Here is a 20716-nt window from a genome sequence, read left to right on the forward strand (position 1 = left end):
AATAATGTATTCATAAATTGATTAATCATTACAGTAAGACTTATTAGCTGCATTTATATCTGTGTGTTATCCACAATTGACTTGTACTCTAATAATCACGCATACTTAAGCAGCAGTTGGGTTTCACACCACAGTTTAATAATTATCAAGGTGGAAAACAATAGTATTTGTGTGTCGAAGTGGGGGCAGGGCTTCAAAGGTTGGGCTCACTCCGCAGATTGCCACTTTTACCTTCCTTAGGATAAACACACAGTTCTTCCCCCCAAAACGACATATAGGAAGTGGGCCAAATCCCGTCCGCCTCGAAGAAATGATCGAGTTTGCCGAAGCCGGCCTGGTGTCAAGGTTCTGGAAGACGGAGGAGGGCCGAGGGTGGCGCGTTTGAAGGGGTAACGCCTTTGTCTCCGCCCCTCCAACAGCCACCTGCTGGGGGCGGTCTTGCCGCTGGCTCTTCGGGGGCCCACAGAGCCGGCCACGCCAGGGGGCTCCTGTGCCAGGGAGACACCCACGCCCTGCACTGCCCTCCAGGGGGGCTGACAGACCCCAGCCCAGGCGCGCCACGTAGCGGCGGAGCTGGGCGGCCTCGGACCCGCGTGTGCGCCGCGGCGCACGCTCGGCCGGTTGTGTGCAGACTTCATGCGGGCTCCCAAGCCGACGGGAAACAAGCCAGCCGAATACAGGGCTTAGGGCTACGTGCGCTTTTTAAAAACATACGTTTTCTTCTTTCAGAGCAGTGTCGGGCTCACCGCACACTTGAGTGGAGGGTGCAGAGTTCCCGCACACCCCTTGTCCCCACGCGGGCACAGCCCCCAGCTGCACTCCGCAGTCAGGCTGCGTTTCTGTTCAACGCCATCTCTTGGGCGGCGGATGGCACATTACGGCTTTGCGCCGGGGCCTGCCCAACCGGGAGCAAAGCTGCTTTGTGCCGCAGCCCCTCGCCACTCTGATTTTGCCAGACTGATTCAAGATGTCAGCGTGGATCACTTTTCTACAAAGGCAGGAGGGGCCGGCCGGGAAGCTTCGGCAGATAAATTATTTACGGCGTTTAATTATCATCGTACAGATTTATTAAACTTCTTGGTTACCTAGGAGCCCACGGAGCTGCCGTAAAGAGCTGGGTAAACTTTGAACAATAGACGCGTTATTGGAAAACGGAATCCCTCTGTGACGCGCCGCTGCCGTGTACCTCACGCCTGCGTGGGGTTGGGGGGTACGCGATGGCGGGCGGGCTGGGGGTTCACACCGGCTCTCGGGGAGGGGAGTGGGCTGCGATTTTCAGCGTTTGCTGATTACCGCAGTGTAAATACGCCACGGCCAACGGGAAGTTACGAAACATGGAAGTGCACACTCCCGCGTCCTTGTAGATACTCTCCGTGTGCTTATTTCCACTCTGCGGGCACAATAGACACAGCCTCAAGACCATGGTTAGCAGCTAAGCACGCTAGAATCACTCAGAAGTGTTGAGCTTTGGGTATTTCTTACCTTTGATTTTGTTTGTTTTTGTTTTTTACAGAGCTTATTTAATCGTGAGTTTATGTAATTTAATGTTTAACAATGGGCGGGTCCGACAACCAGTTCATAAAATGCCTGGAGATTTAGCGCTTGGCTCTCCGGAGTCGATCAGACCCGGCTGCCGCACACCACCGTGTGTTTGACTGGCTGCCAGTTTTAAATTGCAGTCCCGGGTTCGGATGAAGTTCATGATCTATTCGTAATTCAGGCTCATTCCTAGCAGGGTATCCCTGCACCCTTTTCAACCGAGGTGCGACGAGCCGGTTGGTATGCTGCTAAGTGTCCTCGACAGCAAGCAGACACATGTACCCTGACTGGTACATCCCAGACGATTCTGTTGTACTGATATTAAGGACAACAGTATTTTGCCAGAAGCTATAACGAGATGATTCCGTAACAACAGCATGGTGACACCAGACTATGTTTTGCAATTTTCTTTAATATTTATGCTGGATAAATAATTTATCTCTTTTTTCAGGTTTTTTTTTTTTTTTTTTTTTATATCTCGAACATGTTGATAAAGACAGGTGCTAGGTTTTCCCTGAATGACTACAGCAAGGATGTGGTTATTTTCTCCCCCCTGAGAAACAGATGTGTCAGCAGAGTTGAGCCTCTGGGAATTGTTTCCACAACTCCGCATCCCGTCTACTAATATGAACTAATGAGATCTATTAAGGACCGGCCCACACGTTTGAAGGGAGTCACTTATTAGTGTGACATCTTTGCATGGCATTATAACATCAGGACCGCCATTCACCGAGGTATTGGGACGCTCAAAGTCATGGCTCACCTGCTAGCTCTTTGAGATTTAAATGGAGAAGCTCGGGATAGCTTAGGCATTTTCTCAACCTCGGCACTGTTCAGTGCTGGATCGTTCATTGTGTAGGGTTTTCTTCTGTGCATTGGAGGATGTTTAGCAGTAGCCCGGGCCTCTATCCACTAGATCCTAGTAGCAACCCCTCTTTCCAAGTGGGAAGAATCACAAATGTCCCCAGATGTTGCCAAATGCCCTCTGGGGGCGGGACAAAACGTGTGTTCTAGAGCCCCAGTTCCTAAGCATTGTAGTGTACAGGAAAGGAAAAATAGAGATTCTCTCATTGTATTTAATCCTCTATCCCTCTCTGGCTTCCAGGAACCTCCAGCCCCCCAAACACTAGAACTAGGAATATTATAACCTTATGTGACCAAATCAACTTCTGCCCTGGGGATCTAGGCAGAGGGTCTAGGATCCCAACCTGGGGAGGGAGAAGAGCGGTGTGTCTACCCAGGGGGGACTAGCCCACACCCCCTGGGCTCCAGCACAAATGCAGACACTGTCAGAAGCTGCCCCTGCAGAGTGGGTGGAACGGGGTGGGGAGGGGGCTTTCTTTTCCAGACTGCTGCTCCCCGAGGCCACAGAGTGCTGTCCGGGCTCTGGACTAGGCAGCTGTCTCCCTGGGGCCTGGGGAGTGTGGAGCCTCCCACTGCCCTCCGCTGGGGAGGGAGGGGTATGGGAAGTGAGTCTATTCAGAGGGTGCTCCTCATCCTGATGAACTCAGTTTGACACAGGCTTAGCAGTTAGTGCAGAATGAATTTCGGGATGGCTCCGTGGATTCTCCAAGCTCTCTCTCAGGAGCAGATCAAGTTGTGACAGCTCACCTCTGTGGCACCCTTTGTATCCTAGTCCAGGGTATGAAGGCGCCCCTGGAATTGCACCATGTTTAACCTTCACAGTGGTACACCGCAGCCATTTTTTCCACCCCAAGAGGGCTGAGACTGACCTGTTCCTGGTTTTTCCTCTGCAGACATAGGGCTTTATGGTTTTCCAGTGGAGTCTCCCAGCATGACATCTGAACACGATGGGATCCTTTCCTTGCTGGCCCTGCCTTGAACCTGGGTCCTCGGGTAGCTGATCCGAGAGCGTTTAGAGCTGCTGTTGGGGGTGAGGTGGGAATTCTGTGCTCATCTGACCTCATCTGAGACAGTGGGTGCAGTGGAAGGAGGCAAGCTGTGAGTCAGGCAAACCTGGAATGTTTTTTGTGGGTTACTTAGGCACTGTGTAACCCTCGGGAAATTGATTTCACATTTATTTATGTATGTATGTATGTATGTATGTATGTATGTATGTATGTATGTATGTATTTATTTAGAAGTGGGGGGAGGGCAGAGAGAGAATCCCAAGCAGGCTCTGCACTGACAGCACAGAACCCGATGGAGGGCTCAAACTCACCAACCTTGAGATCATGACTTTAGCGGAAATCAAGAGTCAGTCACTTAACTGAGTACCCAGATATCCCAATTTTTTTCACGTTTTAGAGTCTTAGTTGCATCATCTGTTAAATGGACATGATGATGTCTCTGTTCCAGCGTAGCTGGTGATTAGATTAAATAATGACCATCCACACCTGTCTCAGGTGTGGTCCAGAGAAGGCCTTGAGTCAGCTACCCCCACTGTCGGTGGTTAGTCTTACTGCCATTTGGGCATTCACTCAAATAATGTTACTGGGCTGCCATGGCCCCATCTGCCAACAGGACATGAAACCTGGTCTCTTCAGAGTGCCTAAGTCCTACCATGAGCACGCCCTTTCAGAAACAGTCAAGCAGATCGATAGTTATATGCTTACCTTTCTGGATGAGACGAGATTTCATGCTTGTTACTGGCCAGTCAATAGTGAAAAGCACATTTTGTTAAGTTTTCCTAGGAGTCATTAATCTGCCCCAGCCTCAGTCTCCCTGTCTGCAAATTGAGTCTAACCAGGGTGATTTTGAAGCTAAGCCAGGTGAGGCTGGCAGTCAGACACTGTGGCTGGCTGCTGGACGAGAGCACGTGTTTTCCCCAGACCCCCGGGTCTTGGAGTAATGCACTGACATGCCAAGGGGGTTTTCTCTCTTCAATTGGCCAGGTATCCAAGCTGAAGCTCTCACTCTCTGAACCTCATAACACACATTTCAGGGTCTACAAAATGCCACCTGAGAGAAGGCAGCAGGGAGGTTTCTAAGCTCTTCTTTTCTTCTCGCTGCTTCTCCAGTGACAAAGTTTCATTCCTCCCTTGGAAGAAATCTTCAAGTATGCGTATGCATGCATCTGTGTAACATGGGTGTTACATGTTTGGACATCTAAACAATTTTGGCAGGACTAATACTTCTAGAAAGTTCTAACTCTTCATGAGCTTGTAGCCCTGCTCTTCAGGGTAAAAGAGTCAGATGGAAATGACCATGGGCTGAGCACCCAAACTGGGGCTGGTAATGATGGGAAGGTACCACTCTGGGGTCTTTGCGATGACTGAAAAGGAGTTTGGAAATCCTCCGAACAGGTTGTCTGCCATCTGAGACCATGGTTCTGGCTGGAGCACTTGTCACTAAAGCTGCTGATAACCAAAGGGTGTATCGTTGGTGTGGGTAGCAGTTGTTGGAGGAGGAGGGGGCTGACAGATAGTCTGATGATTTTAATGTTTATATTCCGCTGGGGTAAGCTCTAACAAAGACCCATCATTTCCCAGATAACCAATTCTTTTAAAAGAACATCTGTTGAAACTGGCAATTTACATTCTTCTTAAAATACGGAGCGACATAATTAACCCTCTGGGGAGACCAATATTAGTTTATTAGAGACAATTTCTAGTTCTGTTTATTTTTACACTAAACGATTTGTTCAGATTGGAAAAAAATTTTTTTTCTTCGTTGTGGTGTGAGTTTGCTTTTATTTTGGGTTGACTTTTCCTTATCAAGGACACAGAAAGTAAATAGCTAGGTGATAATATATGGTCACGATGATCATTGTCCGTGACCAAATAGAAGCATGCTGAAAGTACTTGATAGTGTGTGACACGTTAATAACTTGGCATTATACTAACGCTCAGGTCTAATTAGTCTATTTTAAAGTGACCTGGCCTGTTATTAACATGCCCGTATTTGTGTGGTATCCTTTGTCATTGCATTGGGCTCCCTTGGCACTCGGAATTGGTGGAATTGTCATCTGCTTGTGGCTGTCATGCCTGTGAATCGATTTGCACTCTCCACAAGAAGATCCCAAACACTCGGTTGTTTCCAACACTGGACTAATTTCAGACTACTTCTTGTTGCGGGCAGAAGAGAGGCAAGACAGGGCCTTTTGACATTGTGTAGAGGTCAGATGCATAGCCGGTCCCTCTTATCGTTCAGATGCCCTTGAATTGGAAAGCACCCAGCGGAACATCCAACCATTTTGCCCTCGCTTTCGTATCCTGCAGCAAACTAAGTTGGTTCCCGTTTTCCACATGACGAGTCCCAAATACGGGGATTCCCTTACCAAGTAACCTTCCACTTACAAGCGCTCAGTTACGCCATGAATTCATTGGCTCAGAACCTTCCCCCATTACAGTTTGCCCTATTGCGAAGCGGCACTCATTATAGAAGCTCCTAAAGGAAAAGTACGGTGAGCTCATGCAAAAGAGTCATTGGCTCACAAACCCTTTACCTGGCCCCGGGCACCTGCTGCAGCCTCCTTTCCTTCTCCTGCCGTGCACTGGCCAACTTGGTGCATTGGCCAGACTGAGCTGAACTCACCAGGCTGAATCATTGGTGCTAGCTGTGCCCTCACCACCGTCTCACCCTCCCTGTCTGTTGGCAGTCTCCTGTTCGTCCTTCAGAACCCAGTTATTGGCATCATATCTCCCATGAAGCCTTCCCAGATCTTTACTCACCTAGACAGCTGGTCATCCCCTTCCTGGTGCTGCCCTGACACTGTGCATGCATCCCTGCCATGATTGTCCAGTCGCAAAGTCATCTTCCCATTGCATGACTTCCTCCTTGCAGAATGGATTGTACTTTATTCCATTGGTAGCCCTGGCAAGGCTGGCACCTACCAGATGATCAGCGAATAGTAGCTGAATTTATTTATTTATTTATTTATTTATTTATTTATTTATTTATTTATTTATTTTTTAACAGTAGTTGAATTTAATTCTGTCCCTTCCCTCGTGTCAGTGATTGGTGTTTAAGATGTAATTGTGCTCGGTGCCTTGTTTTCAATGAAGTATAAAAGGGTGCATTGCTTGTGTGTGGGAGTGATTACAAAATCCAATCAAACTTGGAATCACTGACTCACACCTGGAGTTTCTTTATTTGCAAGCTGGAAGATGAGGGCTGAATTTGAAACCCCAGGAGAAAATGTCAGCCTATGAGGCTATTTTGAATAACTCCAGAATAGTTATTTAAGGGGGGAGGGTGGAGCACCAGATGCCTCTGGACACTTAAGAGCTACCCCCCAGCCACTGGGCTTCCTTTCCATCTTTCACTGAGATGCTGCAGCCCATAGTGCTGCTGGTTAACACCCTCATCTGGCTTTGTCTCTGTGACTGGACCGCCCTGAGCCTGGCAGGTGATACTTCCCTAAAGCACATAGTGGGAAGGCTTGAGCCCAAGGCCAGAAGAAATGGGGAGAGACACCCGTGATCAGGCAGTCAGGAAGGAAACATATCTTCTGAAGGTGTGTGTGCATGTGTGTGTCTTCACGTTGAGTCACTTATTTCTTGTTTCTTTTTTATTCACTAGCTATTGGGCAAATTGACCCATGACGTGGTCCACTGGAGGGACCACCCCAGTGACTCTTTGGCAATTATGTCCATTCCTATAACTCCCTAGCCTCATGTTAATCATTATATATAAAACCCACCTCCAGTGTGTTGGAATCAAATATATTCAACACCCAGTCCATGTTGGGTTGATTTAGTATAATGTAAGAGTGCTTTGCTGACATCTGGAACCATGACAGTGAGCAAGAGATGGGCTGTGACCTTTGACCTCAGGGTCACAGCCCAAGATCTCTTATTAGGAGGTGTTTACAGAATTCACATTTCCCTTATTACTTCCCAAGCGAGACTGGATTTATATTGAAATTTTGTGTATATATTGGCTTAGGGAAATTTTATTGTGGTGTTTATGTGCCTGAATAAGTTGCAATAACTTACAGAGTTATAATTCAGGAAGTAATTGGTTCTGAGAGAATGTGCATCATCATATCTAAATGTGTTTTTCCTTCGGTCTGTAGCCTTTTGACAAATAGCCAGGAACTTTATCCCTCATATACTCAACACTTGTGCACTGTGAACATGGGAATGGTGAGAACCTGGCATGCACACATTGACGTCCCAAGTCCTGTGCCCGTGACAGACATCACTAATCAATCCCACTCAGCATGCTGCTCTGAGTAACCGTTACTAATCATGTGGAGTCAGTGGGAGATACTCTTTATCCACCATCCTAGCGAAGTGAAACTTTGATAAAAGCCTGGTAGTTCTTCCTGCAGGGCACAGAACAGCCCCCTGTGCAGCTGGGAATCGTGTTCCCAGTGACGGTTTCCTGTCAGAGCTTGGCCTTCCTCCTGGAAGAAGTCTGAAAATCTTGGAGCCAATTACCTAATGGAATAATATGTGTTTCCCATTTCCATTGTCTGCCCTGGCCTGATACTCATTTTCCACTCATAAGAAAGTGTCCTATGTTAAGAATTTGCATATTGAGACAGGTGGCTAGCATTGCTCTGGTCCACAAGCTTCCCTGAGACAGTAAGGACTCATTGCAAGATCCATGGGGACCGCAAGCTTACCCCATTCGTTGGAAGTATAATTTGGTTTACACACACGAAGTTTCAGGAATGCATCTCTTGCATCAAGCTGTGTCCACTTCTGTGGGTAACTGATGTGTACGTGTCCTGTATTTCCTTTGAGAGCACAGAAGAGCAATTGGGTTAGGTCGTTCTTGCCACAGAGTCAGTTGGCCTATTTGTGAAATATGTTTGGGGTGTTTAAAGAGCGTCATTTGTTGTACAAGTTCTGATTAGTGATGTGACGATGGAAACCACATAGTAAGTACAGCCAACACCTATATAGCACCTAGCTCAGTACTTGTATGTATGTAAGTATATAATACATGGTGCTTGCACTGCATGCTTTATATAAATGAACCCCTTGACACGATCCCATCCCCATTTTTGATACCAGAACACTGAGAACACCGAGGCACATGGAAGGGAAGTAATGAGGCCAAGAACATACAGCTGAGGTAGTTGTCTAACCCTGCAAAGTCTGTGTTCTTAGCCACCACACGTTTAGTGGCCATCCCTAATTTCCTCTCCGTTTGTGTATATTAATGGCAACACTTCCTTACCGAGCAGGGCCGGGATTCCAGACTTTTATGGTGATGGGAAGGCAACAAAGTTGGGACCCAGGGGCCCAGGGGAGGTCTGATTCTTTCGTTTTGCATTCTGGGTGGGTTGATAAATAAACGTGGAACAAACACAAAGCGATAAACAAACAGAAGGAAGCAAAGCAGCAACGGGTCACATTTGAGTCTTGAGAATTCTTTTGTTGGACAGCAACACTGCGAAGGCCCTCCTGATGTAAAGTCTTCTGCTTGGGCCTCACACATGTGCTTTGCTTGGAACTACCTTATCTCCTGGGTTTGCCTGGTCGCACTTTCATGGGCTGTTCATCAGTGGCTTTTCGAGGAAAAGAAACTTAAGGCTTGCCCATAGGTCCTTGAGTCAGCTCATTGAACTTTTTGTCAATTAGCTCCCCCCTCTCCTCCCCCCACTCATCTTTATGGTATGGCCTTTCCTGTAATTACAGTCAGGATCCTATAGCCGCAGGAAGGCCTGTCAATTGAGTGAGAGGCTGATGTCCATTGCACGGTGACAGCCGATTCCGAGGGTTTTAGGCCTGTCCTTAGAGAGGCTTGTTATTTCCTCCTTAGGTACTTTGCCTCGGCTCAGCTCACCACCATCACGTGGACGGAGGTGTCTTATTCCGTGGCCGAGCCCGGGAGGTCAGGCCCCTCGGCCATGACGTACTGCAAAGTGGGGATGCTGCATTGATTTGTATTGTTTTTAATTAAAAATCATTTTTTAAATATGCGTCTGTGTGCACACAGGAAAAGGTCTGGAAAGATGTGCCACACGCTGCTGAGCAGGCCCTACCCCCAGGGAGTGGGCTCGGGTGGGAAGCCATAGAAAAACGATCATGGTTTACTGTAGACCAGTCTGTGCTTGATTTTGTGTGTGTGTGTGTGTGTTTTAATGAACATGGATTAGTTTATGATTTCAAGTTACTATGTCATTAAAGGATCAACCTCGATAAATATTTCTGGTGATCAGAATTTCCCTAGGAGAGGAAGGGTTAAATGGGATGCCACAGCATCTTCTAAACCCCCACCGGGGTGCCTGAGGCTGACTTATCCCTGTGCATTTTGTCTCTCCTAAGTTTTTTGGTCGGTTTGAGCTCACACTGGTTTTGGACTCTTTTCTGCGTGGTGCTATTCAGCTTCCCTGGCCCCCCGCACCCCCACCCCACTCCCCATCCTGTTCTTCAGATTCCCAGAGTCCCCACGCTCATTCTGTCCACCCTTCACCCTCCTGACTGCTGGAAACCTGATCTCTCTCCTCAGAAGGTGCGGATACTCTCTCCCATTCATTTGTCATTTCCCTGTTACTTAAGAGTAAAACAGAAAACACTGAGCTTGTGTAGAGTCATTGTTGGTGTTCTGCCTTTTTTAAATGTTTATTTATATTTGAGAGAGAGAGAGAGAGACAGAGCATGAGTGAGGGAGAGGCAGAGAGACAGGGTGACCCGGAATCCGAAGCAGGCTCCAGGCTCTGAGCTGTCAGCACGGAGCCCGACGCAGGCCTCGAACTCCCGAGACGTGAGATCATGACCCGAGCCGAAGTCGGACGCTTAACCGACGGAGCCACCCAGGCGCCCCGTGCCTTTTGAAAGCCACATACAAATAAGTGCCGCGTTGGCAAAGCATATGCAAAGGTTACTGAAGATGTCCTGTGGTTTGCAGGGCCTGTCGGAGAGTTCGTATCTACGATCATCTGAAAGTGGCATCAGAGGGAGGAAACACGTCTGCTCGTAGGTGGTTGGCATTCTGTGCATTGGCTCCACTAACCCGGCCACTCTCCTCACGTGAGAGACGTCTGTGCCGGTCTGGGGCCATTGCCTCTCCACGGGCGTGTTGTGGCAAGTGGGTTTGTCCATCCCGCTCCCTCTCGGGCACGTGGATGTTAAAGGCGGGGACGTGCTGTATACACCCAAGTTTCCGGTTGTCTACCAACAGAGGCCTCTCCGGGCCATCTTGCTGACAATGCTCTGTGTCACGCCAGAGCAGTAGCTTTCGTTTCACACTGTGAGTTTGGGGATGGGGTGCTCTCTGAGGGCCAGGGCCCAGGACTCGGACAGCCACCCCACCCCACACCTTTCTCGGGGCTGTCTTCACGGAAGGAGAGAGGTTGCTGCTGACGACAGACGCCCTCACTCAACAGTGCTCTGCCCTGCCTCCCCTGGCTCTGTCAGACCCCCAAGAAGGAGGATGTTGGAACACTCAGAAGTCAAAGGAGCTGAATTTTGCCACGAATGACGTTAATAGCGAACTTTAGAAGGGGGTGTGCGGGGGTGCCGTGGGGTTATCGAGTACTAAGGCCCAAAGCTCCCTGTGTGAGTCAGCCTTTCACCTTTTAGCATAAAGTGCCTGCCGCCCCTGTGCCAATTCTGCTTCCGCTCGCACCCCTGGTGTGGGTGCCTGGGCAGACACAGAGGCATTTGCACCAGGGGAGCCTGCGCCTGAAACTACAGATCCAGAAGAAAGGCCCATCTTGTGCTCTGACAAGAGGTTGTCTTCCAATAGCTGAGATGTTTTTTTCATTTTTGGTATTAGACTTTACTTTTCAGGGCAGTTTTAGGTTCCTAACAAAATTGAGTCACACGTTCAGAGGTTTCCCGTACAGCCCCTGCCCTCACTTAGGCACAGCCTTCCTCTCTGTCAGCAACCCCACCAGACTGGGTGCGATTGATGAGTGGTTCTGGGGTAGTAACCAAGGCGGGCATCTGCCCCTGGCAATACTTTACCGTAGCTCCCAGCTGGCCGCCAGGAGAAAGTGGGGGCAAAGGCAGCCGGTTCTCAGGTCTGAGTGTCTAAGCTCTGCATTCACAAATCCAAGTAATTTTAGGCTATGGGTCTGTTTGGTGTTTATACCAGTGGCATTGATTAGTGAAATAACAAATGGGCATTAGGCTGATTGATTTGTGAGCAGAAATAGTAAGTTTATACGGCCCCTCCCACACCTTATTGTATGTTTAATAAGTACTTGTATGATTGGATGGAAGCACTTTCCGTGAGAGAGTCCCATGGTGGGGATCGCTCAGTACCACATCACAGGGACAGTGGCTGAGTCCAGAGATGTCACTCTTAGCTGGTTTTTACCAGAGGCTATGCAGTTTTATGTACCTTTCACCACCCCCCCCCCAAAAGAAGAAAATTAAAAAAAAAATTTTTCACGTTTATTTATTTTCCAGAGAGGGAGGGAGGGAGGGAGGGAGAGAGGGGGGGAGGGAGGGCGGGCACATGCATGCAAGTGTGGGAAGGGCAGAGAGAAAGAGAGAGAGAGAGAGAGAGAGAGAGAGAGGCCGAGGATCCAAAACAGGCTCCAGGCTGTCAGCACAGAGCCCGAAGTCAGGCTCCAACTCACGAACCCATGAGATCCTGACCTGAGCTCAAATCAAGAGTTGGCCACCGAAGGGGGCGCCTGGGTGGCTCAATCGGTTAAGCGTCCGACTTAGGCTTAGGTCGTGATCTCTTGGTTTGTGGGTTCGAGCCCCGTGTCAGGCTCTGTGCAGATGGCTCAGAGCCTGGAGCCTGCTTTGGATTCTGTCTTCTTCTCTCTCTGCCCTTCTCCCACTCGCACTCTTTCTCTGTCTCTCTCAAAAATAAATGAACATTTTTAAAAAGTAAAAAAAAGAGAGAGTTGGCCGCTTAAAGGACTGAGCCACCCAGGCGCCCCAACCGAGAAAGACAATTTTAAAGGCAGACTATATACTAAAAGTACTGAGATTTAGGAAAAACATATTTTTGGGAGGAATTTGATATTTGTAGGAAATCATCAAGTTTGTCAACAGAGAGGGGAAAGAACGCACCTCCTTAGACCTCCTATCCTGTGCTCGGTGTTTTTTTCTTACTACTCTGTAAAACTGTCACACCGTCATTAGTGGGGCCGGCCCTCCTGCTTTGGGGGCTTATGGGGTGCGGGCTGGAGGAGGCTCAACTTTGCTGAACTTCTCCAAACTTCTCCCGTGCTGCTCCCAAGGGGTACACGACACAATCAAGAGGCCCTTTGTGCTGAGCGGCTTTCGCTGGAGCCGTGGATGAGGCAGAGGCCCAGGGACGGCTGAACGTGTCTGGCCTAAAGGGAAATTCGTGACCTGAAAACACTGGGAACTCTTCCTGATAAGAAAAATTCACAAGGATGCCACGTAGCTTTATTGATTCAGTAAAAAAGCGCGGTGGTCTCCGTTGATGGCAATTCCGCGTCCCCTTTCCCTTGAACGGACTTGAAGGGACACGCGGCTTCCCCTGCCGGCTTTCCCTTGGTTGGCGTCCGGAGATAAGCACAATAATGATTGAGTTAAGACAGAATATTACAAAGGCTAAGGGAAGATTCCGAGGACTTTTAGTCTATTAACTCTATGAGACTTCTTAATAGTTTGGCTTAAGGCAAAAATGATTTTATTCTTGTTTCATCCTTGTTGAGTCAATAATTAACTTAACGGAGTTTGATTAAAACTGAATTTTACTAAGTATGAAAACCATCTGGGCTTTCCTCCTTCCATATGAGAAAAATGGTGAGGGCCCTTGTCCTGTAGCAGTTGAAGGTGTCCAGCCTGGGGGCGAGGCTTACGGGGATCATCGCTTCGCGCGGGGGGAACGCCACGAGCCAGACGGTGCTCTCCATGTCGTCTCGGTCCCAAAGGGAGGGCAGCACGGAAGGCAGTCTTCCTGACCGGACTTGGTCCACAGAGAAGCCCTCGCTGCCTGCCAGCCCCTTCGTTAACGGTCTCCATTTTTATTCCTTCTGGCCCCTTCGCCTCTCTCAGTGACCGGGGAGGGGCTCATGGGGATCTCCTGGGTTGGGGAACCAGGAGACACCTCAGGTCACGCGGAGCCACCTCTGGGTCTGCGATGCCGGCTTCCAGAAGGGCCCCCTGCATGCTGGTCGAGAGCTCCTTTGCCAGCAACCCATCAGTGCCCTCGGCTCCTACCAGATAGTAACTATGCGTTTGACTTGTTCCCCCACCAGCCTCAGTCTCTTCAAGAGTAAGGACCGGCTTTTCCTTTTCCATCTGTGGCCCCAGCATCCAGCACAGGGCTTGACACCCGCCGACCTAATGTACTTCCACGGAATGAACTAGTGAACAGCAATAACAAAAAGTCAGGTTCAGACAACGTGGGTCCCTTTGTCGCTGGATGTTGAGAACTTGCATTTCATGCCATGGGGCCCCTCCCTTACATTCCATCTTTATGTGCTATAAATAGACATTCCTGCTTTTGGCTAACTAGAATTAAGTAGTACCAAATGCTCCTTTACCATTTGGAGGCGTCGCTGCTTTGAGTCATTTAGAGAGGAGGGAGAGAGGCAGATGGGGAGGAAGTGGGTCGAAACCTGGCTTCTGCACCCGGGGAAAGAAAAACAAAACAAAACAACGAGCCAGAAAAGCAGGCGGGAGCGGTGGTGAGCACACGTTGAGGGCTTTGGTGTCTGATGCCAGGGTGGGAGCCCACGTGGAACCAAGTGGGACTTTTCAGTGCAGAGTTTTGTCAGCCCAGGGATGCTCCTGGGAGGCAGGGCAATGCTAATTGTTTGCAGGATTGCATGTGCAGTGGGGGAAAGACGGGTCTTGAAAAAAACTGTATGGCTTGCTTGGCATTTACTGTGGGTGTTAAGTCTGCGTTCTAGTTGCCAAGATTAAATTAAATCGTCTCCATCGCTGTTCAGCCTTACTCTGCACAAAACGTACCCAGTTCCTTTCTGCAGTCCTTTCTCCCTTCATCTTTTTTTTTTTTTTTTTTTTTTTTTAACATGCCGTATGCTGCCTCACTGAGTCGACCGTGGTAACACTTCACCACATCGAGTAAGTTGTGCCAGGCACATGCTGTTGGAACACCTGGCTGAGACACCTGAGCATTTTCGTAGGACCGGGGGTGGGTAGACGACTCATTGCAATTTACAAGATGGGGGGGGGGGGAGCGGGGAGGAGCTCAGCTTGGGTGTCATCTTGATGATTTCTGAACAGCATTCCAGCTGGACTAGCTTTTCGGGAACACACGTATGTTTGTGCTGGAAGCCCCCGTATTATCATTTAATCCAAAAGCTTTCTTCTACGATGAATTATTCAGGCAATGTTTTCCAAAATTGCCATTGATCAGTACAGACCCAGAGACAGCATGTACAGCATTGCGTGTGATGGGCCCGTTAGGGGTCGATATTTTCTGGCTCAAAGTGGTTCCAAAAGAGAGAATTCAAAGCCGGTGTGTTTCTTTCTCTGGGCAGGAAGTGATGGCAGGTACCAAACTCAGGTTTACTGATGTTGAGCTTGGATTAAAACCTAGCCTGCGAAATAGGCGTAGCCTTGCTGGGGTGGAGACCTGGGGGGGGGGGAAGTGGGGGGCTAGAGGCTTTTATCCTGAGGCATTCACCAGTGAAGAATGTTGGGTGGGACACAGGGTCAGCTGAGTCCTCGGACAGAGGTTCTCTGTTCATGCCCACACAATTCTGAACTTGGAACGTAAATGCTCTCCCCTGGACACGAACTTCAGGTTTTTGTTTTTTGTGGGTTTTTTGTTTGGTATAATGACACGTTTCTTGGAACAGTGCCTGCCTGTTTAAAAAAAACAAAACAAAAAAAACAAAACAGACAAGTTGGTTAGGATGTCTTTGTGTAAACATTTTGGCATTATTAGCGAAAATCATCCGGTGGTGAGCCAAGATGACCATGCCCCCACCTGCCGGGGCTGCACACAGACACCTGTGGGGTTTTAGATGCGTCCATGGGACAATGGGAAGAGACAGGAAGCAGATTTCCCAGCTCTCCCTGTCTCAACGTACTCTGTCTTCTCTCCTGGCTGTCTCCCAAACGGCGGTCCTCGGCTTCGGGTGTGCATGAGAATCACCTGGGAAATTCTTCAGACCTCATGATGTGATGGCCCAGGGTAGTTATATCCAGGTCTCTGGGGAGTGAGGATGTTGGGCTTTCTTTGGGGGAGAGGGAGGCAGCGAGGGCTGAAAGCTCCTGCTGTCCAAAGTGCCCCATCACCAGATTTTGGGATCTGGGAAGAGATCCTTCCTTCTGGAGTTCATGTGTAAAGTGTCTGGGGTTGTGGCGTTGGCTCGAATCTTGGCCCTTTGCCCAAGTGAGACTGGGATTCCAGCTTGACCCAGGGTTCTAGTGTGCTTCTCTGGAATCTGACACCATTTCCTCTACTTTCTGTCCTTTTCTTCCTTCACATAGGGACACTTCTGTGTCTATTTGAGCCTTGTGGGGTCTTTCTGCCCGTAGCCCTGCAATATCCTTTTTTCTTAAAAGCAGCTTTATTGACATATGATGCAGCAACCCTACAATCCATCCTTTAAAAGTGTACAGTTCACTGTTTTTTAGTATATTCACAGAGTTGTGCACCCATCAACTTTAGAACGTTATATTAGCCTCAGAAGATACTCTGCAACCCATTGCCATCCTGCCATCTGCCACCTCCTTCCGCCGAGGCAACCACGACTCTACTTTCTGTCTCTGTGAATTTGCCTCTTCTGGGCATTTTGTCTAGATGGAATCCTATACTATTTGCTACTTGCACTTAGCGCAGTGTTTTCGAGGTTCATCCTCACGGTAGCCTGTATCACTACTTTGTTTCTTTTCAAGACTGAATAATATTCCACCACTGGGATATACCACATTTTATGTATCTGTTCATGAGCTGATGAACATTTGAGTTGTTTGCGTTTTCTGGCTCTCATGATTAAGGCTGCCCTGGGCATGTTATCCATAAGCCTGAGGATACCACAGTATCCTTTCATGGTATATCTTGATGACATCAGGGAAGTGGCTTGAAATGTTTTGCATTCAAAACAAATCCTTACTAGCAAAGCAGGCAGCCCTGGAAGGTGGGGGGACCAGGGTTCTTGGGTGACTCAGCACCTGCCACATGACCTTGAACTGTTGATGGCTCGTCTTCTCAGGTGACAAGGGAATGCAGTGACAGTTCCTGTCCTGGGCCTCCCTGCTTCTAGAGATAGCAAGAGGTAAAAGGAGCTGCTTGCTGAGAAAGGAAGGTGCCTCTTGCCTCGATTCCTGCGAGGCGTCAGTATTGTTTGTATGATTAATGAGTCCGCATTTCAGACTTTCCCATTTAATGTGTTGGAGCCTCCTGACAACATCGCCTTTCATGTGTTGCTGACCGTTTTTGAGATTTATGAGGCCCAACTCACAAGCGATGTGTGTCTGGATTAAGGGAACCCGAGAATCACTATTTATGTCTGACCCGAAGAAATTCCCTTTAAGCCGCTTATCAGAGGTGCATGCTGAGAGCATGATGGGAAGATGGAGTCTTGAGTCCCCCAGCAAAATCTGGAATCTGCTCTCATTCCATTTTAACTCACGCGACAATAAGCTAACAGACCCGTAGGTCCACCTGTAAGTATCTGCTGACGGTTCCACTCTTGTAAACTTAGCTTGAAAAGTACATATGCTGCAGTTCTGTTTGTTTTTCTCCAATACTCCAGTTCTTCAGTGTGAAATTGAAATCTAATCCCTTATTGTGAAAACAAAACAAAACAAAGCACAAAAAAAAACAACTTTGACCAAGGTGGTTTAGACAAACTAAATAGGCCTTTCATTTGGCACAGTGACTATTTTTTATTTAAAACAACATCATTGTCCCATATTCTTTGCATTTGCGAAACTAAAAGAAAACGTCCACATCGTTAAAAATGAGGTCTCTCTGAAAAATACTCAGGAGGCACAACCGCTTACAAATGTTTGTGCATTATTTCACCACCAGGGGGCATTGTGGCTTGACTGTCCATTTAAACGGCTTGCATTCTATCAGTTTACCCAGAAAATAGAAGGCCCGGACGTCTTTCTGATTCCTTCCAGGAAGAAATCATATCTGGAAGAGAACAGATGTCGATTCTTTTTCCTCACTAGCAAACAGTAGTGTTGTCAAATTTGCTAAACTTAGCCAGTTGAAGATTAACATGCAATATATAATATGCATGTGCCTAACTGTACAATAAATAGTAAATCACATTTTTATGCTTTCTCTGAACTTGGAGGCTGCAAGTTTTTTTTTTTTTTTTAATTCCCCGGGTGTGATGAAATAAATAACATTCAAATACATTTTAAAGATGTCAGTCAGGAAAAAAAAGTGCTTGGCAACTGTGTTTGATAGATTTCTTTTATGATTAATTCCCCTATTAAGTTTTAATGACTTTAAAGATATAAAGCGAGAAACCACAAAACTAGGCATGGTTAATAAATAACTGAAATACCAGGTGTATAGAAATGCATCTGTGGAAAAATGAAATCATATATTCTCTAGGATGTATTAGGAAACAGCTCTTTGGCAAGTCTAGAGAATAAAGTATCCCTGAAGTGGGGGGGGTGCGTTTAAGAACAGTGAACTGAAGAAGATTGTTTTTCTTAAAGGAAGTCCTATGAGAAAAGTACTCTCGAAGATTCACATACGTAAATTAAATTATTTTATGAACCAATAGTTATCAGCAAGGTGGGGTGGTTCTCTGAGAATGCATCCCTCTGTGTCGGATTTTTAAGACTCTTTGTACAGATTTTCAAATCCTGTTCCCGGTTTCTTCCCACAGTTTTTTTTTTGTTTGTTTGTTTGTTTTTCCCCCGGACTCATACGGCATGGGGAATGTGGTGTGGCCTTGTTGTTTTCTAAACACTCCAAGCACTGGCTGCTCCCTGAAATGGGGGCAGTGGTGACAGTGGTTTAGCAATACCGTCTTTTCTTTTTCCCTTCCGCGCCCAGAGTTTATGCAATACGACTCAGTTCCTCCTCGGAACATCTCTGTGAAGCGGGGAGGCTGGAAGAATTAATTCCAGTTTGCAGAGTGCAGAAGTGAGGCTGGTCCGAAGCATGCAGGCTTGTGCTGTGTGCATGGAACCTTCCCCCTCAGAGGGGCTGGTCGTTCCCACCCGGGGCCCTCTGTGGCGGGCACAGCTGGTTTATTTACTTCCTAGAACATCTCAACTCCAGTGCTTAAGCTGAGCAGTTTGGAAACCAAACACACATTCATTAATATGAATAATGGCCGGGAAGATTTGCAGGGCCCCCGAAGAATGTGTACATGGTATGTGGTTTTGTATATGCTTGTGTGTATGTTTTTGTGCCCAAAAGGAGATAAATGGCGTATTGTATACAATTCCTTCTCCTCACTCAGGACTGTTGTTGTTGCTGACTTTTTCTGAGCCCCCAAAGCACAATAGGTACCTTTTGGAACCCTCCCACCAGGCAGCCCCGCCCCCCCCCCCCCCCCTTAGATCTTCAAAGCTAAAGATCTTTGAAATCCACAGAACTTACTTTTGAAAGCTTTTGGCCCATCCCAAATGAATCCTGAGCCCCAGCCTGGAGTGAGAAAACAGGGAATATTGTTCTTTTCTGTTTATATTATTTCATACTGAGTTAACACACTTGCCAAGAGTCCGAGGCAGCTCCTGGCTTGACAATGCCTTATTTAACTAGCCTAGTTTCTAGAATAAAGCCAGGGTCCCCCAGGCCCTCTCAGCAGTGCTCAGGTCACTTCTGAGCTGGAAGAGACCAAAGCAAATAAAGCAAATCTGTTTCCCCGTGAAAATCATCTTACTTTTTTAAGGGGCAGGACACAGATTTGGCCTACGCAGCCAGAGAGCCTGGTCCACTGCCGGATACCCAGGTCCTCCCGGGTTTCGGAGACTTGGAACGCTTGGCTGCAGAGCTCAGTGACCTGCCTCTTGGGGCCGAGCAGCTTCACCAACAAATAAGGCTTTCTGCTTGCTCCAAACTCGGGAAGTTGCTGGAAAGTCTGGTTAGCAAATCCCTCGCTCCCAGTCCTGGCCGTATCTCGGGGTGCTTGCTAGCACACGGAGCACGTAGGCTCGAGGCTGGAAGAAACCCCAAGCGTTTGGCCAGGAAGAGGCAGCTAGTTCCAGCTGGCCCAAGCTCTGTGCTTTAAAAATTACCCAGATGAACTGATTTTGTATAGAGAGTGGGTGGAGAGGGCTCCGGGGCCACGGAGGAAGATTCGGCCTTTCTCTCCCTAATCGTGAGCAATGTGATTTGGAGGGAGAAGCGGGGGGTTGGCTCAGCAACCCACATTTCCTTGGCTGAGCTCCAGAGGAGAGGAATGATCCAGAGGGAGGGCACACTGCGTCCGGTCAGACCCCGCTACACTGCTGGGCCTTCTGCTGGCTCTTGGAAGCAGCTCTGTGCCCAAAAGATGGTCACTTGGCCCAGCGGTGGCTGCCCAGAGAGGGAGGCAACAGGCCTCAAGTTCTGGAGGCGTGGCTGCTGTGAAAAAGCTCCTTTGGAGACAGGAGGCCACCCTCCAATCATAACTTGGCCTCCCCACTCTCCCTGTAGACGGACGGGCCGTGTTGTCCTGGCCCCGTGCCCAAACGCGTTCTTGGCACATGCCGACATCCTGTATCGCTTTTGCCTCAGAAGCGGATCTGGTCGGTGACTTAGCCTCTCCCGGAAATGAAGAGTAGCTTGTGTATGCTTCTATCCTTCTCTTTCAACCCGAGGAAAGAGAAGAGACCATGGAAAGGGAAAGAGAGTCTGAGCATCCTTCCTTTATCCCCTCCTCCCCCAGAAGATACAGCGAGAATCTCCCAACACACGTCCACCCACCAAAAGGTTTAGGGGCCAGGGGGAGAGCCTGTGTGCCTTTCCTGCACATGCCTCATGCCGGCGAAACCGGCCTGGTGGAAAGGCCACTAGATGTCTGCCCTTGCTCGAGGTTCTGTGTTGGTTAATATTACCTCCCCAGGGCCTGTTTTATGCTAAGCCCCACTTCTTTTAGGTCCTTCCACTCTGTGCTGTTTCTGTAAACACTGGAGAAGCAAGATCTTTCTAGCAAGGGCAACATTGGCTCGGGATAAAGTGATCGACGTTGGTAGTGTTTTTATATCCAACCAACAGAGAGCAAAAGAAAGAAAAGAGTCAGAACCAGCATACATGGACCATGGACGAGAGAGAACACGAGTGATTTCTCTGTATCAACTCTCTTTTTAAAGACAAGATTAATGGTCACACATAAATACAAATATAAATAAATATATAAAGCCAAGCACCATAGACTCCACGTTCAAAATGTAAACCATGCCTTGGAAACATCGATGTTTATTTTAAGCAACTGACACTCAGG

The 20716-nt window shown here is 48.1% G+C and overlaps 1 protein-coding gene across 1 annotated transcript in view; it reads left to right on the forward strand.

Annotated features, from left to right (window-relative positions):
• WWOX (WW domain containing oxidoreductase) overlaps positions 1 to 20716 on the forward strand; it is a 979671-nt gene that overhangs the window by 341680 nt on the left and 617275 nt on the right. The gene's annotated exons all lie outside the window — the stretch shown is intronic.

Source organism: Leopardus geoffroyi, chromosome E2, assembly GCF_018350155.1.
Source record: "Leopardus geoffroyi isolate Oge1 chromosome E2, O.geoffroyi_Oge1_pat1.0, whole genome shotgun sequence".
NCBI classification, from domain to species: Eukaryota; Metazoa; Chordata; class Mammalia; order Carnivora; family Felidae; genus Leopardus; species Leopardus geoffroyi.